At 36.6% G+C, this 25,923-nt stretch overlaps 1 protein-coding gene across 7 annotated transcripts in view; it reads left to right on the top strand.

The window, feature by feature from the left end:
• Positions 1-25,923, top strand: part of DLG2 (discs large MAGUK scaffold protein 2) — a 1,981,735-nt gene that overhangs the window by 392,453 nt on the left and 1,563,359 nt on the right. The window lies entirely within an intron of this gene.

The raw sequence follows: 25,923 nt of genomic DNA, 5'->3' as shown, positions 1-25,923 counted from the left end.
TGTAAGCAAGTTAGGTAGCAAGAATTGGCACTGTACTGGTTCCTGCAGGTGGCCCTGTGCTGCAGGGCAGGTGAGGGAAATGCCAGTTCCTTGTTCCTGGAGGTGACTCTATGAATGCTGCCTCTCTGGGACATGCTCTGAGATGAGCAAGTAACCTCCCTACTGTGTGTCAGATGGCTGTTTCTATACTGTATGTCTGTGAACTATTTGACCTGCCTTCTAAGAACATTCCCAGTGCCCTCTCCTATTTCTCTGAGCCAAGCCTATTGAGTTAAAAACTCTATGCTTTAAGCCGGGCTCATTGCAAGAACCCATGAAATCTGGCCCCTCTTACTTTCCAAGCAAGTTGCTGTAGGGATTCATTTTCCCCATGCACTCTCCTGTGTGCTGGTCTGTCTCTCACCCTTCTCAGCAACTGTGACTTATTCCCCATCAGAGTGGCCAGAGTGGCCACTATCCATTTCTGTCCCAAATCACATCTCTACATTACTGCCTTCTTTGATGTAACTTCTTCTCTCCCTTTAGTTGTGAGAATTGTTCTAACAGTCTTCAGGTCAATTTCTGGAGTATTTAGAATGATTTGATCGTTATTTAGTTGTATTCATGGGAGGTGAGCCTAGGATCCTCTTACTGGGTATCATCTTCCCCTCCTCCTATATGTGCTTTAAAAAAAAAGCCACTTTTAGGGGAGGTGGGGCAAGATGGCGGAAGAGTAGGGTCCCCAAGTCACCTGTCCCCACCAAGTTACCTAGATAGCTTTCAAATCAACCTGAAAACCTACAAATTCGGCCTGAGATTTAAAGAGAATAGCTGGAATGCTACAGTGAGAAGAGTTCTATCAAGGTAGGCGCTTCTATCAAGGTAGGAAGATGGAAAAAAAAAAAAAGAAAGAAATAAAAAAGCATCCAAGGGTGAGGGACCCCCGCGAGGAGCCAGGCTAAGGCCCCGGGGTAGAGTAGCGAGCGCCCCCAGGACAGGAGAGCCCCTTCCCGGAGAAGCAGAGCTTCACCAATCTTCCCCGACGGAAAGGCGCTCGCAGGGAGGATCCCAGGAGGGCAGGATCCCAAGAGGGCGGGGATTCCAGGAGGGCAGGATCCCAGGAGGGCGGGGATTCCAGGAGGGCGGGGATGCCCTTAGGCTCCTGGGGGCACTAACAGGCACCTGCGCCCTGGGGAGAGCGTGCCACACCCCGCGGCCGAGCTCCCTAAGGGGCTGCAGCACGCGCAGGGGGCCCCGCAGCTCAGGGGCGGCTCAGGCGGCGGCTCCATGCAGAGGGGGAGGCCGCTGTGCGGCCTGGGAGCGTGATTCCAGCAGTGCAGGTCCTGGAGCCCAGGGCGCCGGGGGACACAGCCCAGGATACAGCACGCCCCCAGGACAGGCAGAGGCCGGGAGGACACAGGACAGCAAGGATGCTCCTGCCGCCGGGTGGCCCGGAGCTGTGCATATCAGCGTCCCCTGCCCCTGGATTATTCAGGCCCCTGCGGACTGGGAGCTGCGGTAGTTACTCCAGGGCTGGGGACCTGGCCGCTGACACTGTTGTTCCTCTTGGTGTCACCTTCCTTGTACCTGGGACTGAGCAGGGGCCTCACAGGATAAACAGCTCCCATTGAGCCGTGCACCTGGCAGGGGACTGGGCAGCTCCACCAGGTGCACACACCTGAGAATCAGCACAGCAAGCCTCTCCCCAAGAAGACCAGCTGGAAGGACAGGGGAAGAGCAAGTTATTGACCAAGCAGTGCTGGAAAGTTCCAGGGGAACTTGAGGGATTTACAGTATATAGAATCAGAGGATACTCCCCCTTGCTATTGTTTTCTGTTTGTCCCCCCCGCCTTTTTTTCACTCTTTTTCCAGTACAACTTGTTTTTGGCCACTCTGCACTGAGCAAGCAGACTAGAAGGAAAAAACTCACCCCAAAAGAAAGAATCAGAAATAGTCCTCTCTCCCACAGACTTACAAAACTTGGATTACAATTCAATGTCAGAAAGCCAATTCAGGTGCACAATTATAAAGCTACTGGTGGCTCTAGAAAAAAGCATAAAGGATTCAAGAGACTTCATGACTGCAGAATTTAGATCTAACCAGGCCGAAATTAAAAATAAATCATATGAGATGCAATCCAAACTGGAGGTCCTAACGATGAGGGTTAATGAGGTAGAAGAACAAGTGACATTGAAGACAAGTTGATGGCAAGGAAGGAAGGTGAGGAAAAAAGAGGAAAAACAATTAAAAGATCATGAGGATAGGTTAAGGGAAATAAATGACAGCCTCAGAAGGAAAAATCTACATTTCACTGGGGTTCCAGAGGGCGCCAAAAGGGACAGAGGACCAGAAAGTGTATTTGAACAAATCATAGCTGAGAACTTCCCTAACTTGGGAAGGGAAACAGGCATTAAGATCCAAGAGATAGACACCTCGACATTTAATAGTGAAACTTGCAAATTCCAAAGATAAAGAGAAGATCCTTAAAGCAGCAAGAGACAAGAGATCCCTAACCTTTATGGGGAGAAGTATTAGGTTAACAGCAGACCTCTCCACAGAGACCTGGCAGGCCAGAAAGGACTGGCAGAATATATTCAGGGTCCTAAAGGAGAAGAACCTGCAGCCAAGAATACTTTATCCAGCAAGGCTCTCATTTAGAATAGAAGGAGAGATAAAGAGCTTCCAAGATAGGCAGAAACTGAAAGAATATGTGACCACCAAACCAGCTCTGCAAGAAATATTATGGGGGGACCCTGTAAAAGAAAGAGGAAGTCCAAGGAAACAATCCACAAAACAGGTACTGAATAGGTATCATGATGACAGTAAACTCATATCTTTCAATAGTAACTCTGAACATTAATGGGCTTAATGACCCCATCAAAAGGTGCAGGGTTTCAGACTGGATAAAAAAGGAAGACTCATCTATTTGCTGTCTACAAGAGACTCATTTTTGACATAAGGACACCTACAGCCTGAAAATAAAAGGTTGGGGAACCATTTACCATTCAAATGGTCCTCAAAAGAAAGCAGGGGTAGCCATCCTTATGTCAGGTAAATTAAAGTTTATCCCAAAGACTGTAGTAAGAGATGAAGAGGGACAATATATCATACTTAAAGGATCTATCCAACAAGAGGACCTAACAATCATGAATATTTATACCCCGAATGTGGGAACTGCCAAGTATATCAATCAATTAATAACTGAAGTTAAGACATACTTAGATAATAATACACTTATACTTGGTGACTTGAACACAGTGCTTTCTATAATTGACTTCTAAGCACAGCATCTCCAAAGAAACAAGAGCTTTAAATGATACACTGGACCAGATGGATTTCACAGATATTTACAGAACTTTATATCCAAATGCAACTGAATACACATTCTTCTCAAGTGAACGTGGAACTTTCTCCAGAATAGACCACATACTGGGTCACAAATCAGGTCTTAACCCAATAGCAAAAGATTGGGATCATACCCTGCATATTTTCAGACCATAATGCTTTGAAACTAGAACTAAATCACAAGAAGAAGTTTGGAAGGATTTCAAACACGTGGAGGTTAAGGACCATCCAGCTAAAAGACGAAAGGGTCAACCAGGAAATTAGAGAAGAATTAAAAAGATTGATGGAAACTAATGAGAATGAAGATACAACCATTCAAAATCTTTGGGATACAGCAAAAGCAGTCCTGAGGGGGAAATACATCTCAATACAAGCATCCATCCAAAAACTGGAGAGAACTCAAATACAAAAGCTAACCTTGCACTTAAAGGATCTGGAGAAAAAACAGCAAATAGGTCCTACACCCAGCAGAATAAGAGAATAAAGATTTGAGCAAAACTCAATGAAATAAAGACCAGAAGAACTGTGGAACAGATCAACAAAACCAGGAGTTTGCTCTTTGAAAGAATTAATAAGATAGATAAACCATCAGCCAGCCTTATTAAAAAGAAAAAAGACTCAAATTAATAAAATCATGAATGAGAAAGGAGAGATCACCACCAATACCAAGGAAATACAAACAATTTTAAAAACTTATTATGAGCAGCTATGCACCAATAAATTAGGCAATCTAGAAGAAATGGATACATTTCTGGAAAATCACAAACTACCAAAACTGGAACAGTAAGAAATAGAAAACCTGAACAGGCCGACAACCAGGGAGGAAATTGAAGCAGTCATCAAAAACCTCCCAAGACACAAAAGTCCAGGGCCAGATGGCTTCCCAAGAGAATTGATTCAAACGTTTAAAGAAGAAACCATACCTATTCTACTAAAGCTGTTTGGAAAGATAAAAAGAGATGGAATACTTCCAAACTCGTTCTTCCAGCATCACCTTAATTCCAAAACCAGACAAAGACCCCACCAAAAAAAGGGAATCATAGACCAATATCTCTGATGAACCTGGATGTAAAAATTCTCAACAAGATACTAACCAATAGGATCCAACAATACATTAAGAAGATTATTCACCATGACCAAGTGGGATTTATCCCTGGGATGCAAGGCTGGTTCAACACTCATAAAGCAATCAATGTGATTGATCATATCAGCAAGAGAAAAACCAAGAACCATATGATACTGTCAATAGATGCAGAGAAAGCATTTGACAAAATACAGCATCCATTCTTGATCAAAACTCTTCAGAGTGTAGGGATAGAGGGAACATTCCTCAGCATCTTAAAAGCCATCTACGAAAAGCCCACAGCAAATATCATTCTCAATGGGGAAACACTGGGAGCCTTTCCCCTAAGATCAGGAACAAGACAGGGATGTCCACTCTCACCACTGCTATTCAACATAGTACTAGAAGTCCTCGCCTCATCAATCAGACAACAAAAAAGACATTAAAGGCATTCAAATTGGCAAAGAAGAAGTCAAACTCTCCCTCTTTGCAGATTACATGATACTGTACTTAGAAAACCCAAAAGCCTCCACCCCAAGATTGCTAGAACTCATACAGCAATTTGGTAGCATGGCAGGATACAAAGTCAATGCCCATAAATCAGTGGCATTTCTATACACTAACAATGAGACTGAAGAAAGAGAAATTAAGGAGTCAATCCCATTTACAATTGCATCCAAAAGCATAAGATACCTAGGAATAAACCTAACCAAACAGGTAAAACATCTATACCCTAAAAACTACAGAACACTTCTGAAAGAAATTGAGAAAGACACAAAGAGATGGAAAACTATTCCATGCTCATGGATTGGAAGAATTAATATTGTGAAAATGTCAATGTTACCCAGAGCAATTTACATATTTAATGCAATCCCTATTAAAATACCATGGACTTTCCTCAGTGAGTTGGAACAAATCATCTTAAGATTTGTGTGGAATCAGAAAAGGCCCCGAATAGCCAGGGGAATATTAAAAAAGAAAACCATAGCTGGGGGCATCAGAATGCCAGATTTCAGGTTGTACTACAAAGTTGTGATCATCAAGACAATGTGGTACTGTCACAAAAACAGACACGTAGATCAATGGGATGGAGTAGAGAATCCAGAAATGGACCCTCAACTTTATGGTCAACTAATATTCAACAAAGCAGGAAAGACTATCCACTGCAAAAAAGACAGTCTCTTCAATAAATGGTTTTGGGAAAATTGGACATCCACATGCAGAAGAATGAAACTAGACCATTCTCTTGACCATACACAAAGATAAACTAAAATGGATGAAAGATCTAAATGTGAGATAAGATTCCATCAAAATCCTAGAGGAGAACACAGGCAACACCCTTTTTGAACTTGGCTCCAACTTCTTGCAAGATACATCCATGAAGGCAAGAGAAACAAAAGCAAAAATGAATTATTGGGACTTCATCAAGATAAAATCTTCAGCACAGCAAAAGAAACAGTCAACAAAACTAAAAGACAACCTACAGAATGGGAGAAGATATTTGCAAATGACCTATCAGATAAAGGGCTAGTATCCAAGATCTATAAAGAACTTATTAAACTCAACAGCAAAGAAACAGACAATCCAATCATGAAATGGGCAAAAGACCTGAACAGAAATCTCACAGAGGAAGACATGGACATGACCAACAAGCACATGAGAAAATGCTCCACATCACTGGCCATCAGGAAAATACAAATCAAAACCACAATGAGATACCACCTCACACCAGTGAGAATGGGGAAAATTAACAAGACAGGAAACCACAAATGCTGGAGAGGATGGGGAGAAAGGGGAACCCTCTTGCTCTGTTGGTGGGAATGTGAACTGGTGCAGCCACTCTGGAAAACTGTGTGGAGGTTCCTCAAAGAGTTAAAAATAGATCTGCCCTATCACCCAGCAATTGCACTACTGGGGCTTTACCGCAAAGATACAGATGCAGTGAAATGCCGGGACACCTGCACCCCGATGTTTCTAGCAGCAATGTCCACAATAGCCAAACTGTGGAAGGAGCCCCGGTGTCCATCGAAAGATGAATGGATAAAGAAGATGTGGTTTATGTATACAATGGAATATTACTCAGCCATTAGAAACGACAAATACCCATCATTTGCTTCAACGTGGAGGGACCTGGAGGGTATTACGCTGAGTGAAATAAGTCAGTCAGAAAAGGACAAACATTATGGTCTCATTCATTTGGGGAATATAAAAATTAATGAAAGGAAATAAAGGGAAAGGAGAGAAAATGAGTGAAAATATCAGTTAGGGTGACAAAACGAGAGAAACCTAACTGTGGGAATTGAAAGGGGTAGTGGAAGGGGAGGTTGATGGGGGGTTGGGCTGACTGGGTGATGGGCATTGAGGGGGACACTTGGCGTGGTGAGCACTGGGTGTTATGCTGTATGTTAGCAAATTGAACTCCAATTAAAAAAATTTTTAAAAGAAGGAAAAATAATAGTCACTTTTAACTTCCTTACATATTGACCTTTAAAGTTTCCACAAAGGTGAATTGGATCATTCTACAATGCAAATCAACAATTCCCAATGTTTATGCATTTATCCATTTATTTATTCAACAAACTTGTATTGAGCATTCTTTGAATGTGTACTTATTGGGCATGGGTTGGACTTCCCCTGTTTACTATGGTATCCACTAGCTACATGTATCAATTGAGATTTATGTACATATAAAACACATGGCAGATTTTGAAGACTTAGTACTAAAAATGAAATGTAAAATATCTCAGTAATTTTTGTTTTGATTACATGTAGAAATAGTAATATTTTATATACATTGGGTTAAATAGAATATATTATTAAAATTAATTTTAGTTTTTACTTTTAAAGTAAAAAATGTTTTACTGGAAAATTTAAAATTTTATATGTGGTTGGCATTTGTAGTTCATATTATGTTTCTTTTGTTCAGTGCAGGAGACCTCAGAGAGCTACAGTATAGGCCCAAGAGAATTCTCAAAGAATTCAGTCTGATAGGGAAATAAACCAAGGAAAAATTTCAGTGATTATGTAAATGGTAAAGAACATGGACTTTGATTTTTTATCAACATGGATTTAAATCTCTTTTCTGTAACTTACTCAGTATGTGATCTAAACCAAGTAAGTTAAACACTGGACCTCAGTTTTCTTGTGAAAATTCAATGAAATAATATTTAAAAAATACTTAATAGAGTCACAGTTTCATAAGTGTTAGTAATTATGATGATGATGTTAATTACATTGATTTTGATGAGAATGATGGCATGTGGCTATAGTATGTGGAGGGTGCTATGAGGACAAAGGTCAGGGACATTTGGCTCAAATAGGTGGACCATGGAAAGTTATATCTAAACTACATTTTAAAGGATGATTAAGAAGCACTCAAAGAGAAGGATGGAGGGAAGAGTATGAGTAGTAGTGAGAGGAGTTTTTGTAAAAATGTGTAAGGTCATGAGAGAATCTCAGCCTTCCTGTTCTTAAAATAAGATGCTCTGTATGAGCATTAGCAAATTGATGTGGAATATTGATGTTTGTTCCTACAAAGTTTAGTACAAAACAGCTAGCTATGCTATTAAAAGAAGTGTGTATGTGTGTGTGTGTGTGTGTACATAAAACATCAGAAGGCTTTCTGAATATCCAGATTTATTATGTAATTCTTCAACCTACACCCTGCCTAAGAGGAAGACCTCCAAAATCAGGTAAAGAGAACATAATGAATTTGGTTCATGAAGTAGGGAAGAGCTTCTTTAAGAAGAAAAAGCAATAGTATAGACACTCATTAAAAGAAGATTAAAAGAGTAAAATAAGCCTAAACATGATTGAGGATGCTATTTTGAAATAGGCTTTTGAACCATTTTCTGCAAAACATATTGCATCTTGGTGTATTGTGGCCAAAAAGCAAGCTGAACTGAAAATACAAATGCTCACAATTTAAAATCATCTATTGGAAATAAAAGAAAAGGCAGACAAAATAATGAAAACACTTTAATGCTTATAGATAAGTACTATTTGGGGGATATTTTAATAAGCAAATGTTTATTTTAGTTGCTTTAGAATATTCTCTTGGATTCTACATACATAAATTTCAACCCACGTTCTTTCGTTGCCATAACAACTTGATGCATTTGTTCTCTTGTGTCATTTTTTATCACATCAGTTTTTTTTTTTTTAACTTTGGTTGCTATGATAACACAGTATAGTTGTTAAATTTATTCTATTCACATTTTGTTCTTCTGGAAACTGGTAATTTGCTTTTATTTTTCTCCAAAGAAGTTCATATTATAGAAGTGTAATAAGGAAAATAGTGGCCTAAATTCTAATACAAGTTTACATTAAAATTTTAATTGTGTGTATTAGTTTGTGCTCAAACGGTATTACCTTTGTGATATGAAAGATGGCTAGTGATTGGGTATCTAATTTCACTTTAAAGAAAGGCATCAATCTTCATTGTATCAAATGAGGGAAATGGGCAGTTTGAGTTGTAGTTATATCTCTATGTAAGACTTTAACCAGTCTTAGCTGGAGAAAACTGTTTGGTGGTGAGAAATACACCAAAAGCTGCCATAACTTGCTTCCTTGGTAACTACCTTGCTTTACTACAAAATGTTAGCTCATTTATACAAGAAATGAAACCCTGGATTAGTTAGAAGAACTCCCTCTATGCTGACCTACTCCTAAGAAAAGGGAGTAAAAAAATCTCCTTGTGTAGAATTAAATATCAGGAGGATATAGAGCTATACATAAATTTGTATTTATTTATTTAGCTAATTCCTACAGTTTTCTCTATTTCTATTGCTTTTAATGACACTTTCATACAAACAACTAATTACATCACTTAAAATTGATAATATTCTGGTCCCTTCCAGCTCTACAGATTGTTGTAATTTGGGCAGGCTGTTTTGGGAGGCATGCCAGGACATAAGGGAAAAAAGAGGAGACTAGAGTCAGATATTTGGTTTGACTCTAATAGTTACTAACTATGTAACCCTGGGAAACTATTTACCTCCTGATTCTTGCTTGTCAGATCTGTAAAATAGGAATGAGAATAATTAGCTCATAGACTTTTTTGGAGGAATTTAGTGAGATAATATATTCAAAAGGCTTAGCATAATGCCTAGCACATAATAGATGCTCACAACATCTTAGTTGTCTTCTCTTCTTAATATTCCCTTCCACTGAAGGCCAGTGAGAAAGATTAAGAAGCCAGAAACTAGAGAAGTTCCTTCTCTATAGCAGCCTTCTCTCTTAATCAGTATTGTTCAGAGGTAAAGGGAATATGGCTAATATGGATAGGAGTTGCTTTCCCTGATATTGCCAACCACTCAGTGCAGAAAGAGGGGTGTGATGGCAGGAGCTTTCAGGAACCCACAGAATTCAGAGTTGTCTTGTGTTTCTATGAGTGTGTTTGTGTTAAAACATAGACCCAACCATAAGCTGAAACTTCATTAACTAGGGAAATCCTCCTGGCAAAGGCTTTGTTGACAGATCTGAAGTGAAATTTGGGCTGTTTTGGGGACCTTGGAAGAGCCACTTTTCAACCTGCTTTCCATATATGTGAAACATATTAATAAAAATATATTGTGAGCCACCTATAGACAACACCTACTTTGGTGTTTGTTATTATTAGAGGTAATAAATGTAACATACTTTCAATGAATGTTTATTATTAATACTAGACTATTGTAGCTGATGGTGTTGTTAATAATAATGATAGTGTTAGTAAGTGCTAGTTATAGTTTTAGGACCCTGGCTACTTTACCTAGGAATCAAGACAGACTTTTGTCCCAGAAAAAAAAAAAAAACCAGCAGGATTTAGGAGAACATATGAGTGCTTAGAGCCTGTTCCAGCCACATCTTTGACTTAAGACAGTAAAACAAATAAATGCCTGCTATCCTCAGCCATAGGTGAATGTAAGAATGCTAATATTCTATAGCCGTGGTCTGGACCAACTCAGGAAATGAGAATGCTGTGTCTCCAGAAACAAGTGTCTTTGCTTAAGAGGAATTGAGGAGGCTGGAACTGACAAAGTTACCGTAATCCTATTCCTTCTGAATGCCTGAAGCACTCTGGAGTAATATGCCAGAGCATTCAGGGAGATGCATCGACGCTGTCAGGCCACTAGGGTGTTATTTAGAACCTCTCTGCTGGAACAATGGAGACATAAATTTCAACCCACATTCCCTGGTTGCCATGGTAACTTGATGCATTTGCTTTGAAGTGTCTTTTGTGTCTTTCCCCACCCCATTTTCTTTTTCTAACCATTAGGATTTTTACTTTGCCAGTAATTCCATAAACGTGGTTCTTGTGGCTTCCTACTCTTCCTTTTTTTCAGCTAAATATCTGAATTTGTTGCTGGGGAGTGATTTCCACCTAAAAATAATAGTTGAATATGCATGTTAATACAGACGTGCCTGCGTATCTATAAGTCAGTCTCTCCTCTCTCACGCGGGCGCGCACACACACACAGAGGCAGATAATTACGTTTAAAAACTGCATAGAGTCCTAAAGATTTTCAGTTCTTTTAAAAAGGCATTCCGTGTGGCTTATATAAAAATTGAAGAGTAAGTGGTTCAATTCTAGAAAAATTAACTGATTTAGTATTTCCTTAGCAAATGCAGTGTGGCCAGGCTGAATAACAAGTGTAATTTTCATTGAGTTTTTTTCTATACTTGATTATAACACATTTCGATTAAGAAAAGAAGTGTGTTTTAGTGTACAAAGTAAAAGACAGCCTTGATTGGCATTCAGACTCCATTATCTCCTTGCTGTGTGACCTTGGACAAGTTACTTAATCACTCTGAACTTCATATTAAAATGGGTTGGTAGTTACTTTGTGAGAAATAGAGATCATAGATATAGAACACCTAGAATAGATCCTACAATAGGTAGTAGGACATTATAAACAAATGTTAATTCCTTCACATCTAATCAACTAACAAAACATATTTGAAAAATAAAATCCATTTTGGTCTCACTCATTAGATAAGTGTGTACTTTCTTCTTTACCATATACATTTTCACATGACAAAAATGAGACACATATGAAAATATAGGAGCAGAATGGTATATAATCTCGTTGCTTGCATGCCCACAATGCACAGAACTGACAGTGGAAAAAGGCATTTTCTGCAAGTCTCTAAAGGAAGCTTGTTTTATTCAGTTAGGATCTTTCATCCAGAACCAAGCCTGGTTAAAAAGCTAATAGGAGATATAGAAATTGTTCTATCTCCTGAAAAACAGTATTCACCACCACCAACAAAATTCCCCTTTCATGTAGGAAATGCCTGGGCTACAAGTACATTCTAAATATAAAAATATGGCTAATCAGGGGCAATTGGGAGGCAGAAAAAACATTAGGCGTGCAGGAAAAGAGCTATTGCCAAGAGATGAGAGCTACTATTGCTATGCGTTTATGTGCAGTGTTGACAGGGAAAAATAACAAAGGGAGAGAAGCAAAATTAAATTTTAAAAGGAGAACTGCAATTATATTACACGACACCTGCTTTCTAAAAGTATTGGATTTTTCAGAGAATAAGTCACAGAAAATTAAACAACAATGAAAAAGAGATCACAGGGAAAATCATTAAAGGGATACTATTCAAATAATAATTACAAAATATATTCTCAAGTAATGAGAAAAGGCATAAAAGAAGAAATGTTAATTCTTCTTTAGTGCTTGTAAATTGGAAGTGTTAGGTGGATAAAAATTATTTAAATAAATATTTGATAGATTTAATAATCAATGCCCCACTGAATAACTGAAGAATTGTCTATTTGATTACAATTCAAAGAGGATAGATTTTGGAATCTGATTAAACTAAATTAAAATTCCAGCTCTGCCTTTTGATAGCTGAGTAATTTGGGGCAAATGATTCAACCTCAGTAAGTCTCAGTTTCTTTATCTGAGATGGGGAAACTGAATTCTAGTCTGGGTTCTGCTAGGAAAGTTTGTGTAAAATTAGACAAGTCCCTTTGCTTCTGTCGGTCTTTTTCTCTGAGTATAAAAGTGAGGGAGTTAGTCTCTAGATGGTGGTTTCCATGAGTGCATTTGCAGTTTTGACATCCTGAGGCTCCGTGTCCTATTTAGTGCTGATATTATTTAACTACATTTCTACAGGTAAGACCTAAGGCCTTTATTTTCAGGCTTCTTATGAAGCCACTATTTACGTTGGATCCAAAAATCAGAATCTGAAATTAACACAAGGGGGCAGCTTGTAAGGATTTCAGCTCTTTTCTTATGCATTACTGTATCTTCTAGAAAGTATGCAGTTTATCTGTCCCTAGGATCTGAGTGTTGATAGGTAACACAATATCCCCACATCTCTAGCTTGCATTCATCTTCAGTCAATGAGAGGACTTTGTGGTTCTACTTATCTTCCTCGAATATTAGTGAAGAGTGTACTTGATGCTAGGTACTTCACAAGTATTATGAAAGAAAAGTTTAATAAAAATAACATACTGTTATTTATTGTGGAAAATATAAAAATATAAAAAGACCAAAATAAATGTCACCTACTGTCATGATATTCAGAAGTAATCACAACTGTATTTTGGTGGATTTTATTTCTCAGTATTTGTATTTCTCAGTATTTGTGTGTGTATATGTATGTGTGTGTGTGTGTATGTGTATGTATTTTCTTTTTAATAAACTTTGAATATTCTTTTGTAACATACTTTTTGATTTACAAATGTCTGCTAGCCTTTTTCTATTCATAAAAATTCTTCTATGGCCCAATCTTTAATAGATACATAACATTTGATCACATGACCATATTGAATCATTGAAGAATAGAATGGTAGCTAAGTACATGGACTCTGGAATAAGATTATACGGGGCTGTGTTTCCTACTCAATTTCCTTATCATAAAACGGATGCAATAATGATATAGACCTCCTAGAATATTTTGACAATTCGATGAGTTAATCCTAAAAAAGCATCAAAAGAGTGGGTAGTCAATAAATATTAACTACTGGGATGCCTGGGTGGCTCAGCAGTTGAACATCTGCCTTCAGCTCAGGGCATGATCCTGTGGTCCTAGGATCGAGTCCCACATCGGGCTGCCTGCATGGAGCCTGCTTCTCCCTCTGCCTCTGTCTCTGCCTCTCTCTCTCTCTCTGGGTGTCTCTCATGAATAAATAAATAAAATCTTTTAAAAAAGTATTAACTATCATTACCAAAATTTATTTTGTCCAGTGTTTTATCTATTTTAAATAGGGAAATTTAGTTCTTTTGCATTTATTGTGGTTTTCAAAATATTTAGATTTATTCTATAATTTTAGGATATAATTTTTTGTTTGTTGACCATCATTTTCCTTTCTTCAATATCCTATCTTCCATTGTACTGATAATATTTCTATATTTGCTTTTTACTTTTTTCTCTACTGGCTTGGAAACTTCTGATTGCCTTTCAGTTCTTTTACTGGTTATCCTTTTGGCAGACATAGTAATCTATAAATTACCTGAAGAAATCAATAGTATCATTTTTTCTCAAATATGAGAGGGACCTTGATGTACTTTGACTTATTGAACACTGCAATTTCCCAACCTATTTATTTGAACATAAAAATTAATTTTATTTAAAATCAATGGCTTATTAAATTTAGAATATATTTTATTAATTTCTGTGCTCACCATTGATCCCTGTACTTGTGTGTTCCTCTTCACTTTCTTGCTGAAGTACATCCTTTAATATTTATTTTTGGAAGAGTCCTGATAAATTATCTTAGTTTTTATATGCTTGTACTCTCACTTTTGCATGATAGCTTAGCTGGGTATATACTATTAGGTTAGCAATTACTTTCTCTTTACTCTATGAACATATATTCTATTGTCTTTTGATCTCTATTGTTACTAAAGAAAACCTTCTTATTTTAATTGTTTTTATGTAACCAGTCTTTTCTCTCTTGCAGTTCTTAAATTTTCTCTTTATCTCTGATGATTTTCAGTTTTATGGCCATGTGTCTGAGTGAATACTTTACTTATTTTGGTCAGTTCTTAAAAAGCTTTTTGTACCAGAAGACTTGTCTTTTTTTCAATCCTGACAAATTTTTAATAATATTTATTCAAATATTGCTTCTCTATTATTCTCTCCACCTTTTTAAATTATAGTCCAAGAATGTGTGAATTAGTCCCTCTCATTCTATTCTTCATGTCATTGTATTATTCTTCCACAATTTTCTATCTTAGTCTTTCAGGGTTATATTCTGAGAGGATGCCTTTTGCTGTCTTCTAATTCTTTCTCAATAGTTTAGACTTCAGTTCATGACATCTATTAATCTTTGTTTCAACAACTGTACTTTTTATTCAATTTTAATTCACTCTTTGTTATATCTACCTGTCTTGTTACATCTCTTCTTGTTTTATAATATAATTTATTATTTGACTTTTAAGAAATTACTTTATGTCTTCTTTTACCTCATTTTGCATCCTATGTTTATTGAAAGACTTTTCCATATTCTTCCATTGCATTCACATTGGACATATTAAAATTCAGGTTACTCATTTTGTTCATAGTGTAGTACAATATTTTTTCAAATGGTTCTGCAAGTGCTTTATAAAAACTATTTATTTCACAATAATAAAATATGAAGAAAAATTGAAAAGTTAGTAAAAAAATTGCCTGTATAATTCTCAAAAGGTTCCCAAAGGTTAGCAGTTTACTACATATGTGTTATTCTCTCAAAAATTTGCTGATATATACCCCTTAGCCCTTAAATACTTCAGTTTGCATTTTCTGAAAACAAGGACATTCTTTTATATGAGCAAGTTACAATGATCAAAATCAGAAAATTAATCTTGATGTAATAGTGTTATCTATTCTACATACCTTGTTCAAATTTTATCAATTGATCCATTAATGTTCTTTATAGCAAAAGAGAAAACAATTTTTTTGATCAAGGTTCCAATCTAGGATCACACATTGAATTTAGTTCTCATGCCTTTTTAGTATCCTTTAATGTGGAATATTCTTCAGTTTCCCCTCAGCTTTTTTCCATGACTTTGACTTTTTTTTTCCAAGAATACAGATGTTTATTTTATACAGTAGTCATCAATTTGAGTTTTTCTGGTGTTTCCTTATAGTTAAATTCAGTTTATGCATTTTTGGTATAAGACCTAGAAAAAGGGAACACCTGAGTGGCTCAGCAGTTGAGTGTCTGTCTGCCTTTGGTCAGGGTGTGATCCTGGAGTCTCACATCAGGCTCCCTGTGTGGAGCTTGCTTCTCCCTCTGCCTGTGTCTCTGATGAATGAATGAATGAATGAATGAATAAATAAATAAATAAATAAATAAATAAAATCTTAAAAAAAAAGACCTACAAAAGGGATATATCCTTTTTAATACATGATCTCCAAAAGAATCTGGAATATATCTTTGTTCAAATATTGATAATGTTAAGTTCATTGATTTGATTAAGGTAGCTTTCAGGAGCTGCTGTTTTTCCCAAGTAATTAGTAAGAATCTGAGGGAGATACTTTGAATTTAGATCAATATACTGTATTTCACTTATTTCCACTCACTACTTTTAGCACACATTTATTATTCTTGCCTAAAACAATTATTACTAAGGAGACTGACAGTGGTTTTCTAATTCCTTCATTTCTTCTACACTTATTAATTGGCATTTTCCTATAAGAACGTGCTTTCCCTTATCTTTCATTTGTTTGTTTATTCATTTCTTTTTATCATATAAATTTATGGATATTCATTTTATTGTGTGGGTTATGATTTGTTACTATCTGTATTTGTTATTCAAATTGTGCTAAATTTGTCCATTGCAATTCCCTTCATTTTGGCCTCTGTTCTTTTGAAATATTCCCATCATGTTTTGAGCACTTTCTTATTTTCTGGCAGAGTAAGATGTCCCAGGCTCATCTTGTATTTTCTCTCCCCAACAGATTCCCTGCTTCTACTTAATGGAGAATGGTATTTAGAAGCCAACATCTGAATATCAGTTGTGTTCATTCTTACTGGAGTTTTATCACTATTCTAAGACCTCTCAGCAGATAGAATCAGGAAATATATGACAGAATTTGGAGAAATATACCCATATTTATTTTTATATCTCTCCATCTATCTGTTTATCTGTATATCTACCATCTTTTTAAACTTTGAGTTCATAGAAATAGATACCTTCATTCTAACCTAATGCCAAAGTATTTATTCATTATTCATTTGCATATTTATAACTCCCTTCTCTGATCATGAGAAACATGGCTTCCATCGTGACAATACAGTTGCTTATTTTTTTCAGTCTTAGAATACACATTAGGGAATTTTGAATTGCTAATCCTTATTATCAAGTAAACCTATATAAAAGATATCCCATTATCAGCATGCTTTTACATTTCTGAAGGCTCATTTTGAGTGTGAGATATATTTTTGTTTTCTATACTTTCTTTATGGAAAGTAATTCCTGAATGGAATTTTATGTTTGCCCCTCATTTGGCCTCTTGGGCTTCTAGTCCATAATCAGGGCTTGTAACAGCTTCATTTCTCCATCCCCATTGTAATATAGCAGCTTTCACAAATCTAATTGTAGAGCTAGCATGTAGGTTGACTCAATTTCTGGTAATGAAGTAATCTTTGTAGATCCTTTTTCTACTGCATTGAAGTTTTGTTTTATTTCTGATTCATAGAGATGTTTATATTGGCTTAGATTTCAGCTATACCTTTTGTTTTCCCCTCTTTCATATGGTAACTATCTTTGTGGGCTACTTATAATAGAAGGAATGTGATATAAATACAAATTCACTGGGCCATCTTGACAAGAAACATAACCACAATTCATTATGTCTTTTCCTAATTTGGGATATATGGTTATTTCATTATGATTAACAAAATTTTAATGAACATTCTTGTATGTGCATTTCATATGCATCTCTCATTTTTTCTTTAGGATATATTTTTATAAGTGGAGTTTATAAGTAAATGGGTAACTGGACTTTCAAGATCTTTGAAAGATATTTCCCATTCTCATATTTCTCCAGAATTATTATACCAGGTTATATTCAGACCTACTGTGAAAAACAGTACCAAACCTTTGGTTACACCACTTTGAATTACTTTTTTGGAAATAAATAAGTAAAGAATATCATTTTGATCATTAATTAAATTTTCTAGGTATGCTTTAATAACATTTTGTTATTCTTTTGGTATTGTCCTCTACTCTCAGCAGAACTATTCATAGCTTTATCAGAAAGTTCGATAGCCAGTTGCTTAGTGTCTGTCTTCTCAAGTTGGCAGTCTGCAACTTAAGGGCAGTGGCTCTGTTTATTGGCCACTGATTCCCTTATGCTTGGCACAGAGTAGGTCATCAATATAAATTATTTGAAATAACAAATTCACAAATTCAAATGAGGAAATCATTGAACTTTGTGTCTTAGATTAGTTCTCATTTTTCTTTCTCTTTTGTCATCCCCTGGTACTCTCTATCTCTCTCTCTTTTTTTTTTTATTTTAGTTTGTGCAGGGTTGGTTGAGCTTCTTGGGTCTCTGAGTTCATTTTTTGGGGGGTCATATTTGAAAAAAGTTCAGTTACTATTTCTTTAAATATTTTTCTACCCAATCTTTATTCTGTTTTTCTGGAACTTCAATTACACATATATTAGCACATGACATATTTTCCTATAGGTCTTTTTAAATGTCTATATTTTAGTTTCTCTCTATTGATCATTTTTATTGCCCCATCTTCAAATTCACTGATAATTTCTTGGGTAGTATCCAATTTACTGATTAAGCACATTCAGCAACTTTTTTTATATTGCAGATTAGATTTTTTAGGTCTTGAATTTCTGTTTGGTTCTTCTTTTATGCTGTCCCTTTCTCTATTAATATTCTCCCATCTGTTCACTCATTATGTTCTACTTTTCTTTTAAATTCTTAAACATATTTATAATAACTTTTAAAATATTTGTTAGTTAATTCTAGTGTTTTGGACATAGTTGGATCTATTTGCATTGATTTGGCTGTTCCCTTTTGGCAATAGGTCACATTTTTCTGCTTCTTTGTGTGACTAGTAAATTTTGAATGAACTATGAATATTATGGATTCTTCAGTTTGAGAGTTTGAATTTTATTATCCTCCTTTAAACAGCATTGAGTTTTGTTCTGGCAGGTAGTTCATTTACTGACAGATGAACATAATCCTCTCAAGACTTATTTTGAAAACTTTGTTATAGTAGTTCTGGAGTAGCCATTATTCTAAGAATACGGTAGTGTTATTCATACGGGATGGTTTTTCTAGGTCCTCAATTTGAATTTCTGGAATGTTGAGCACTTTCTCTCCCCTTTGGCTACTCAGATGACATACCTCTCAGTACTGTGCATCTTCCGTAATATTTACTCAGCTTATAGTTTCCCAGTAACTGTTAATGCCAGGCACAACAGAATCTTTTTGTCTGCTTCGGAAACATTTTATCAATCCAAAGACTTAAGAGAAACTTTATGCAGGTTTCTGGAATAACCTCTTCTGAGATAACTCCTTTCTGATGCTATACTCTGTAAATTTTAGTTCCTTCAGAGGCTCTGAATTCTGACCTCAACACTTCAGCTCAGATCCCATCTTTGTTTGGCCTCTTCTATTTCCTCAAGGTCAAAAAGTACCTCCAGGCATAAAGTTAGAGAAATTGTGTGGCTCACCTCATAACATTTCTGTTTTCTCAGGGAATCACAATCTTCCATTGCCTGTAGCCCCAAATCTGAAGTGTTGTTTCATATATTTTGTCCAGCTTTATAGTTATTTATGGCATTTGGTCTTATCAAGTGCCAGGTACTCTGTGTGGTTGGAAGCAGGCAGAAGTCTTTATCTTTGTAAACTATTAAGAAGTCTGGCTGACTACCATGCAGATATGCAAAAAGTGAGAGATATTTCTATGAACCAAAATGGAATCATCTCCAGAATATACTTTTAAAATGAAAAAGCAAAGTAATGAAAAACTATAATATGCTATCTTTCATGTAAAAAAGAAAGAGAAATAAAAACATATACATGTATTTCCTCCTTTGTACAAGAGTTACCATAGGAAGAATAAGTCATGCATTAATGGTATTGGCTATTTACAGAGGATGATTACAGTGGAATAAAATGAGCAGGAGAACAACTCTTCTTTAAATATGCTTTTTTTTTTTATAGTTCTGGATTTTAGAATTACATTGTTTCACATTCAAAATATCAATAATGAAGAGGGGGTGCCTGGGTGGTTCAGTCAGTTGGGTGACTAACTCTTGGTTTCAGCTGGGGTCATGATCCCAAGGTTGTGGGGTCCAGCCCCACATGGGCACCATGTTTAGTGCAAGTCTTTCCCTCTCCTTTTCTTTCCCCCTCTCTCCTCACCCTGCTTGTACTCTCTCTAAAATAAATAAAATAAAATCTTTAAAAAATACAAAATGGAATACAAACAAACAAATGAGCCTAACTATTACAAATGAATGATGTAACCACTTTGAAGGAGAAAGAGAAAAGAAACTAATTTAGTTTGAAAAACAGTATTCAGCTATATTCACTAAGGTTAGTGGTAAAAAAAAAAACTATTAATTAGGTTTGTTTTTCATAGGGTTAAGAGTTAGTGATTTCAAAACTGATTTATGAGTTTTCAAAGATTGAAGAAAGAAAGAAAGGAAAGAAAGAAAGAAAGAAAGAAAGAAAGAAAGAAAGAAAGAAAGAAAAAAAGGGATAATTCAAAGGAGAAAGTTTGAGAAGTTTCTCTCTGTAACTTTCTTTCTTTACGATGCTGAGATATTCTTTTATATTGTTTCCTATGACATGTTTCCTATGAAAGAGTATTCAAACTCACACTTTTGTAGTTTGCAATGTTTCTTATATCTGAAGAGAATGTAATAAAATGAAGTACAAATAGGTGCTCTATAAATATAAAGGCTAGAAAATATTAATAGGACTGCACTACTCCCGAGCACACTGGTATATGCCTCAGGCTAATCTGTACAGTTCTTATTCCTAGAGGAAGGGGTAGTGATACCTGATGGCTCAGCGTCATGGAGCTTGTTTAACTTACATTTTGGACTTTGTAAGAACTTTTGGTTCTTGAAAGAGCACATATTTTGTGTATGGCACTCACTAATACCAACATACATTTTCAAAAAAATTCAGGTTTGAGAGGAATGGTATAAATTAATAATGATACAAACAAATCTATAAAACAATCAATTCAGGTGAGTACATATACTTTACAGAAGAGTTCCAGAGTTCATAAAAATTCACTGTAAGTTTTTTTTTATTTGTTCATTTGAGAGAGAGAGTGAGAGCACAAGCAGAGGGGGTGAATCAGACTCCCTGCAGAGCCAGGGGGCAGATGTGGGGCTCAATCCCAGGACCCTGCGATCATGACATGAACCCAAGGCAGAGTCTTAACCAACTGAGCCACCCAGGCACCCCTGTAAGATTCTTCTAAATAGAAAACTTTTCTGATATATATATATAAAAGGTGTATTCATTTAAAATAAAGTTGTTAACTGTTTATCAGGACATATTGTATAATGCAGAGTACACCTGTGTAAACACTGTGTATTAAATAATTTAATACATATCTTTGCACGTATATTTTGTTAAGATACATTAAGGGTGTAAAAATAGTAATACGCTCATTGCCTTCAAGGAGCTTAAATCTGCTTCAATGGATAAGAAAAACAAGTAATGCTAAGTTTATTTTCCCTTTTGTTTATATTATGGATTTTTCTTAAAAGAAGTGAGGTGGACTAATCATTATTAAAGATGTAAAGTATATATCCTGAGGGGATCATAGAATGAGGGTGCTCAGCTAGCTGAAGAAGGGCAGAGGATCAGCAAATGCTTTGTATAGGAGAGGAGGCATACGAGCAGTCCTTTAAAAAGGTAGGCGCATTACCAGAAATGGGATACCTGGGAGTCAGAAATAGGTTCTGAAGAGAAAAAAAGTCTTTACTTATTTTTTGAAGGAGAGAAAGAGAGTGCATGCACAAGTGCAAGCAAGGTGGGGGTGTGTGCAGAAGGAGATGGAGAGAGAGTCTTAAGCAGACTCTGCACTGAGCTCAGAGCCCTGCTCTGGGGTTTGATCTCACAACTCTGAGATCATTACCTGAGCTGAATTTAAGAGTTGGGCACATAAACAACTGAGCCACCCAGGTGCCCCCAATATGATTCCATTTATATTGAACAGATTTGACATGCAAATGTGATTTTGAAGGAAATATAACCAAACAATTGAAAATGTAAGACTAGAAATTAGAAAAAAAAAGATCCTCCAGAATTTGAGAGTCTAAATTTGAGAGTCATCTGGGAGTGAGTATTGAGAGCAGAGGTAGAGGAAAGGGATTTTGGAGTGTCAATTGTCCCCACAGGTTAAAAAGGGGAAGAAGAAATGAAATAGAAGAGGCAAGCAGGGAGATGGGGTGACAACTAGGAGAGAGATTGTTTCTGAATCTAGAGACAAGAATTACGAAAAGGAAGTAGTTAGTAGTATGAAATGCAAGAGAAAGTGAAAGACAATGAGAACTGTAAAAAGTCAAGGAAAGTAGAAAACAGTGAGGATTAGGAGGTATGTGGTAAGTTTTAATTGTATAGTATTTAGGTCGAAGAAAGGGCAGAGTTCAGAGATTAAAGCAAAAGTCACAAACTGGCTATTCTTATGTAGACTCCAGCCTAAGTGTATATTTTGTTTGGCCCAGTAGTATATATTAACTTATGTGGTGTTTAAAAAATACATAATTTTGTCAACATTTAAAAATCAGGGTATTTTACATAGAAGATCAGACTTCTAAATTCTCTTGAAAATTCTAAACATCTGGTAACACTAGGGCTGGATTTCCTCATTGCAAGGAAGAAAACTGGAAATGACTAGAGACTACACCTAACAGACAAGGAATGAACTGTCAGTTTTACCAAGGACCATCCATCTCTCCTTACATATTTCTTGTAGCTGGCTCATGTTACTTATTTTGAACACTTGGAATCATTTGGCATTTTAACATCTAGATCATGATTTTCAACTAGGATGTGCCATACTCACACCAGAAATATAGATTGCAAGATCCTATCCCTACTGTTTCTGATTCAGCAGGTCAGGGTGAGGCCCAAGAATTTGTCTAAGAAGTCTCCAGGTGATGATGATGGGGACCACAATTTGGAAGATTCAACGATAAGTAAGTGGTAAGGAAGTTGTTCAGGAGTTTAGTGTAGTGGTTAGATACATAGACTCTGCATTCAGAGAGGACTAGGTTCTCTGTTTTTCACTTGGGAAGTAAGGATGGTAGTATTTACTTCAAAGTAAATCTCTAAATGAGATAATGCATGTAAAGTATATATCAATATTTTCAAAGCAAGACCTAGCTTAAGTAACTTTTCATTAAATTATTTGATTACATTGTTAAGTCTGTTAAATCTTTCAAGAATATTGATTCTGGGGAGAAGGTCAAAGATAGATTGCTAGTTTTGGAGAAAAGTGATCAAGTCTTTTTTTTTTTAAAGAATGAAAGAAGTATATAAAATAGAATCACTATTTGCATAAGAGCTAAAGTGATGGGAAGTTACCAGTTGAAGGAATGATGGTGGGGATATGAAAGCATAGAAAGCTAGTCAAGGTGTTGAGATTCAGGAAGGGTAAATGGGACACCAACTAGATGAGGTAGGAAAGTTGTATCTAACCCAGCTGTGGGATGGTTGATATGGAGGAAGGAGACTCTGCAATGGAAGAGATAATCTCCATATTTTAGATGACATCTAGCCAAATGGAGATAAAAGGATTACAAGTCATTTCTTCTAAGACTCATGCTCTTTCTTTCTGAACATAATGCCTTTCAAAGCCCACACAACTTACTGTTAGACTGAATAGAATACTCTTGCTTGCTTAGATAACTTCTTGTCTTTAGAACTATTTCAGTGTCATATTCTTCAGGAAGCCTCCTCTGATTCCACAATCTGCTGCAGATGATCCTTGCATGTTTTATATTTATTATTATGATTAACACATTGTATTATAAATTAAATATTTATATATCTATCTGTTCCATTTGATAGATAGGAGGATGGAGAGCTACCTAGAAGATAGACATGTAATATATTTTATTGTTTTTGATATTCCAGGAATTAATAAATAAATTAATAAATATTGGATTTCCAGGGTATAGATACATTTTTATAGAATGATAAATATTAATAATAGTGCTAAATATATTGTTTAATAGATGAAAAATTAAAAGTTTAAATTAGATGACTATATGGATACTTGGATGGAGAAACAAATAAACAGGGAACAAGTGTTCTTATATGGCTAAGAATGACAAGCTCAGCTACCTGAGGATACCCAGGTAGCCTCTGCAATCAGAAACATAGTCCTTTACTTTGTGGTCAGCTTGGAATGGTGGATATGATGCCAAGTTTGGTTGGATGATGGATCCAGGCAGCAATAGCAGCAGTGCAGCCTCAATCAGCAGACTGATTCCAGTTGGTTTCATCAGGGCCTTACTATGGGCATCTATAATTGGCAGACCTGATTTGTATAGCTCATGAGCCCAGGGAGGAGTGTGTTTAATTTGCCAGTCTGTAGTGTTCTAACAGGATAGACAAAACTTTTAGGCCCTTGACAATTCCCAAGACTCAGTAAAAATATAACAGGGATTTTATCAGGAAGCACATTGGCCAAGAGCTACAAGAATGATGTTGAGTTTTGCCACCTAAGTGGGGGGACTTCCATTTTCAGTTCTTCACACCTGAAACTAAACACAAATAGCATCAGCATCCCAATGGACACCACCGGCTTCAATTTAGTGAAACCATTAGTGAAGCAGGCCCAGGCATTTAGTGAAACCTCCATGAATCCAGTACCCCATTGAGCCAGCAGCTTTGCTTAAGGGGATTTTGAGTGGAAGGTACTTCTCTTTACCAGAGGTTCTAATCTACCTCACTCACAAAGACTTGTAGCTCAGGCGAGTCAGTAGTGCTGTGGGGCTGCAAAGACAGAGAACTTGCCACAGCTTCTTGCTGAGAGCTTCCAACATAGTCAATTGGTTTGGGAGGGGTTGCCCTCCCAAACTGTAGGACTTTAAGGATGCTGATTTGTGCCCTAGCTGATAATAAAGACCAAACAAGTAAAATGTCCAAGTAAGATCATACTGTCTCCAGTATTCAGAGTCTAATAAGATGTTGGGCTTCCTTTTTTTGATGGTTGAGGCCAAAAAGACAGAAGTATCACCTTGACTCCTGGAGGGAATTTGCTCAGATAGCCATCAATTTTGTCAGAGTTTACTCTCTGCTCCTGCTATCTGAGGCTTCTGACTTGTCAAGTAATAAGATATTGTCTTAGTTAACAGTTTGAACACCAGAAAGTAAAGTCCCTCATACTAAATCTTAATGGCAAGTAGAAGAGGAATTTAGGTATTGAGGAAGTACTGTAAACATACTGGAAACCTTGCCACATGAATGAAACTTTGTCTTGGACCTTGAGTGCCAATGGGGTAGAAAAAACATGTTTGAAAGGGAACATACCAAGTGCCATCAGTCAGTGAAATGGATTTAATTACAGTTTCATATTGTTGAGGCAATAGGATCAATAGCAGAATCAGTAATTCACTGTAAGCCTCCAGATCCTATTAGTTTTTTTTTTTCTGGCCATCCTTAGCTGTTGTTCTAAGATATTACATCTTGGGTTACTATCTCTGCTGCCTTTAAGTCCTTAAAGTTATGATTTCCTTTCTTTCTCCTAAGATTCTCCACTTCTTTTGTAGGACTGCCAAGAGAAAATACAGAAAAGAATTGGAAAGAATGATTTATATGTTCTGTTAGTATTTTTCTATGTATGGCTCTTCCTGATCAAGAGAATCCCGTCTGGACTTTCTGAGAGTTTACAGTGAAATGTTAATACCAATTATATATTCAGCAGTGAAAAGCATACAACTGCTACATTGTGTTGGCCCAAAGAACCCCACATAGAAGGTCATTTAGCTTTCCTGACCCATGGTAAACCCTGCCCAAACCCAATTAGCTGAATTCTGCCCCTCCTTCTGCCGACTCATGAAACCTAGCAGATTGTGATTTGGATAGCTGTATGCAACAGATTTATAAGAGCTTGGGTGCTTGCCCTTCCAGAAGTTCTCCAGCATATTTGGATGGCATGTATGGCCTTCATTCCCTCTTAGGAGCAGGAAACCTTTAACTTCATTCTTAATCATCTTTTTCCTTCAAGCATCTGAGGTCAATATAATAGGGAAAGGATGGATCATGAATCATGGAGAGTGAGAGAAGCTCTGCAGCAGTAGGGAGGCACATTTACTTATGATTTTGAGGGGTGCGTAGGTGGTTTGCAGATCAGTGAAACGGACTAATAATGTTTTTGGTCCTACTAAAGTCTTAAAGCAGCAGCAAAGCCATCAATACTGCCAATCTACAGACTGGCAATATTAAACATATGCTTCCCTAGGGGCACACACTACACATATCTATCTGTATCACTCATGTAGATGCCTACAGGAAGGGTCTGATGAGACCAATGGGAATCAGGCTGCTGACTGAGCTTTCATTGCCACAATTCCTGCTTGCATTAGTTGTCATACTGAACA

This window comes from Vulpes lagopus, chromosome 15 (genome assembly GCF_018345385.1).
Source record: "Vulpes lagopus strain Blue_001 chromosome 15, ASM1834538v1, whole genome shotgun sequence".
Lineage (NCBI taxonomy): Eukaryota > Metazoa > Chordata > Mammalia > Carnivora > Canidae > Vulpes > Vulpes lagopus.
This window is presented reverse-complemented; position numbering and strand designations above follow the sequence as displayed.